Here is a 4,983-nt window from a genome sequence, read left to right as displayed (position 1 = left end):
TATATATTTAATAGATACACACCTAAAATTATGATAAAATCTTATATTTATAAAATTCTTATATTTATAAAAAGTTTAATAAAATGCTTTTACATACATTATTGTGTTTTACTCTGCAGCAAATATCCAATAAATGTAATTGGTAGGTTGAGATGGTGTGTGAGTTTTGTACTCCCGAATGAGAACCCAGTATTTTTCCACAAGAGACTACGTATCAGTATCAGCATTTTGTCTTTTGATTATGAAAGTGCAAGAATTCAGGAATGTAAACAGTGATTTTCTTTTCTCAACGTGTTCACTAATACATTTCAATCCCTCTGCAGTTTATGGATGTCCAACCGCTGCTTGACGGAAGATGCTACGAGTTGCAAAATAGATCAATTGTTTTTTGCTTGTCTGTGCTTTCACTAAAGCAGTGCTAGGCTCTGGGATTGTGTCAAGGATATTATGATAATGCTCAAAGCCAACTGGAGTACAGGAGTTGTTCAAAGGATATGAAGGATTTGGTTTCCAAGCTTCCTGCCTCGTCCTGATGAGAGTCATGCCTGAAGAGGAGAGTTCACCACACAGACTCCCTTCATTCTTCCTGATGGGTTAGGAAAACACAGTGGGAATGTTTGTGTTGACTGTAATGTTACCTCTTTGAAATTAAATGAGATTGTGATGTTAAAGAGTTTAGCATAAGGTGAGCAATCAGCAAATGTTAGCTATTGTTTTTATTAAAAGAGATAACATGCTTAAAATTGGAGTAGTGGTACATGGGAGTCAGAAAACACTGATTAGTTGCCAATGTTTGTTACTAAGTGTGCCAAAGGATGGCATACTGTTGTTTTCAAATTCATTGTTTTCACAATTCAATGTGAAAACCTAGTATATTAAAATATTATCTGATATATGATCAATTAAGTTTCTAATTCAGCTACTTGTAGAGATGGAAGCTGTGTAATTTAGGGAGTCCTTATTTTTCTGCAATTCAGAAATCAGATTAACTCTTATGAAGATGTTAAAATGATAGTTTAACAAATCATTATTAAATTTCAAATGAAGGTTTGAAATATTATTAAGGGGTTCTTATATTTCTGTTTGGAAAAAGGGTCTAACAACGTTGCATTTGGCTTAGGACAAAAGTAACTCAGGGTCTTCATTCCCTGGCTCTCGCCCACTAGGCATCTGCTGCAGCCCCAGATCCTTAATTACTTGGTGAAGAACAGCCCAGAACAACTGTGCTGTCCATTCTTTGCCTTCAGATATGAGGAAAGCAGTTGCAAAGAGAAGTGGAGTTGCGCCATCAACCCAACATCAACAAACATCTTTTGAGCACTTCCTACATACCAGGCCCTCCCTTAGCTGTGCCCAACCCTTCATTTAATCCCCCCAACAACCCATTGTTTAGGCAAACAAACCTAAATTTAGAGAGTTGACATGATTTGCCCAAAGTCACACAGGTAGTTAGGTGCCCAAGGGATGAAACATATCCTGGGCTAGGCACTCAAGGAAAGTTGAGCGAATGTCTGTATCCCAGGAACTGTGGAGAAAAATCTTGTTTTAGAAAATGTTGCCAGCCCTTGATTCTAGAAGTGCCTAATGCACGAGACTTCAGGAAGCCAGTTTGCTCCATTCCTTTCCAGTGTCCAAGTGCATACAGAAAAGGAAAACAAAAACCCTCAAAATTACAAAGAGGATTTAGGCAAAACTTTTAACTTAGAAATTCGCCTCCTACGTCTACCTGTCCATGTCTTACTACTTTGACCGCGATGACGTGGCTTTGAAGAACCTTGCCAAATATTTTCTTCACCAATCTCATGAGGAGAGGGAACATGCTGAGAAACTCATGAAGCTGCAGAGCCAACAAGGTGGCCAAATTTTCCTTTAGGATATCAAGAAACCAGACCGTGATGACTGGAAGAACGGGCTGAATGCAATGGAGTGTGCATTACACTTGGAAAAGAGCGTGAATCAGTCACTACTGGAACTGCACAAACTGGCCACTGATAAAAATGACCCCCATTTGTGTGACTTCATTGAGACTCTTTACCTGAATGAGCAGGTGAAATCCATCAAAGAATTTGGTGACCACATAACCAACCTGCGCAAGATGGGGGCTCCCAAATCTGGCATGGCAGAGTATCTCTTTGACAAGCACACCTTGGGAAACAATGATAGTGAGAGCTAAGCCTTAGGCTTTCTTCCCATAGCCACAAGGGTGACTTTCCTGGTCACCAAGGCAGTGCATGCATGTTGGGGTTACCTTTACCTTTTCTGTAAGTTGTACCAAAACATCAACTTAACTTCTTTCATTTGTACCATTCTTCAAACAAAGTAATTTGGTACCCCTTTCCCCCCCCCAAAAAAAAAATTCACACAAAGCCCTTCATACTTGGATGGGAGTGGTTTTTTTTTTTTTTTTTAACTTCTTCAATATTTTTAAGACTTCAGGTTACAAGGGCACAGTTATAGGCACAAATTACATAATGTAAATACCTTATCCTCTTGCATAAGCCTGATAAACAACCACAGTAAAATACAGTGGCTCATTGATGTCAGACTGTCGGGGAGATGTTCTCGGTAATCTGAGATCCAAGTACGGCGATAAAAGAAATTTACAGTTGCTATTTTATTGAGGAAGAATTTAAGTTGCTCAAGGTCATATAAGCCATTTGCTGTTTGAGTCAAACAACTTTTGTCAGTTCAATGTTCCTTCCGTTATACTACTTAACTTCCTGGAAGCAGGTATTTCTTTTAGGTCTACATTGCCAAGCTAAGTCCTATGCTTAATTTTGTATCATCAGTGATGATTCCAATAACTAGAAAATGATTATAATACAGTCTTATGATAATCCTTCCCTATATCTTAACCTGTAAGTGCTCTGAAGGTGACCTAATTCAGGGCTGGGTAAAAGATAAGCACCCAGTTCCAAGCCAAAACTATCTTTATTATCAGATATTCAGATGGACTAAAACATTGTTCAGGCTGGTTGAAAACTGCTAGGTAGAAATGGTATAAAATCTGACCTTGGAACAAGAAGAGTTGGATCTGTCCCTCAAAATGCAATCCCCCACTCCACCCAGCCAGTCTTGTGTATAACACACACACACACACACACACACACTATATCAAATACTTTTAAAGCCCTTTGCTTTGTTTAGCATAGATTAAATAAGTAGAAAGGGAGAGACTACTAGATTACCAGATCCTACGTAGGGAAAAAAAAACATAACCACCAAATGTTTTTGCCAACTGCCCACTACTTTAATGTGTCCCAAATGAACATATATATATTAGTTCCAGAGATATAATAATTTTAATCCCTTATTATTTGTTTAAAAATCCTCCATCTTGGATTCTAACTGAAAATGAAGAACTGCTAACACGTTTACAAAGTACAAAGGTGATAAGTTTACATAACTCTGATAAACATTACTTTCAATATTACTCAAAATTATCCAGTCTCTGTTAACCTCCACATACATCTGTCTATACAAGTTGCAATGTTCTAGGAGATTTCAGAAAGGCTCATGATGATGAGACAACTGAAACTTGAAGACAGATCTAAGTTCCACAAAACTTTTTTCCATAACGATAATCTTTGCTCTTCAGTAATTTCATATATATGTAAATTTATTTGATTTTATAAATATAAACTAATCACATATAAATTAATATCTATGAGACATAACTTAAAAGAATATACTATAAGTTATACATATTATATGTTAATAGTGCATATAGTATAAAAAGATAGCAAATAGTATATATAAGTTAATAGGAGTTAATGGGTATTATATGGCATGTATAATATGCATAATTTATAATATACATTATATTATATGTCATATCTATTATGTAACACATATATATCATACACATTATATATAAATAGTACATATTTATATATACACAATAACATACATTACATATAATATAAAAATATATATAATACATACAAAAGGACTTTGAGAATTCTGAAGATGGAAGGGAACCCAGTGGCACAGAAAGATTATGACTTGTCAGGATTACAACTCTTCAGTTGCAGACCCAGGAATAGAACACAGATCTGATGCTCAGGCCCATGGGTTTTCCACACTACCTACCATTCACAAATTCCTAATAATTTCACAGCCAGTTGTCAAAAAGAGGCATGATTACGAAAAAAAAAAATTCCCTGCACATGTACATAGGAGACATAGACAGATATGTCTGCAGCATTGTTTATGATAGTAAAAAATGGGCAACAATTTAAACATCTTTTGGAAAGAAAAAGAGCAAATGGGGCTTATTCATCTGGCCCAATACCATAGAAGAGCTAAAGTAAATCAATTCACCCTCTGTGCATCAACATGCATAAGTTTTTGTTGAGAGAACAAAAATTTCACAACATAATAGTATGATAGCATGAGGTGGAAATTAAAAGCCACACAAAATATTCTCCTGTGCAAATATCTATTCTGGTCCATAAATTCCTACCCTCCTCAGTCAGCATGTCTTCATAGTTCGAAAAAGCTACAAATAATACGAACAGTAGTTGTGTTTATTACTACAAGTGAAGAGTTTAAGTCTTTCCCAAACCACTTACACTTAGGTGTAATTTCTTCCAAATCTCGAGCTGTTAAGTGTCAATTTCCTCATGTACAGTCTATTAATAAAAGTTTTATTTACTTCCTTTCTGTGATGATCATTTTCATTTGGGAGAGAGAATTCTCAAGGCATTTGGAAGATTTTTTTTCTCTTGAATTAGAGGATCCTTTATTAATAAGTTACATAGAAAGGGAATCTGCTTTAGTATATTGACCAAATTCAATTAAATTAAAATGCAATTTGCTTCTTCGTGTTGTGGACGTACTACTTCGAATTATTAAATATTATAGAATGCTTTAGTGGTTCCTATTATAGACTCTTATTTTACAGATGAAGAAACAGAGGTCCAAGGAAGGAAAATTACTTCCCTAAAGAGATGTAGCTAGTAATAGGCAGACTTGGGATTA

General features: G+C 35.7%; 1 pseudogene; it reads left to right on the top strand.

Moving 5' to 3' along the window:
- Positions 1–1,584: 1,584 nt before the first annotated feature.
- LOC117998549 lies at positions 1,585–2,196 on the top strand (annotated as a pseudogene).
- Positions 2,197–4,983: the final 2,787 nt, after the last annotated feature.

Source organism: Mirounga leonina, unplaced genomic scaffold (genome assembly GCF_011800145.1).
Source record: "Mirounga leonina isolate KUSES-001 unplaced genomic scaffold, KU_Mleo_1.0 Mir_114, whole genome shotgun sequence".
Lineage (NCBI taxonomy): Eukaryota > Metazoa > Chordata > Mammalia > Carnivora > Phocidae > Mirounga > Mirounga leonina.
The sequence above is the reverse complement of the archived record's forward strand: the minus strand, read 5'-3'. Positions and strand labels throughout refer to the sequence as shown.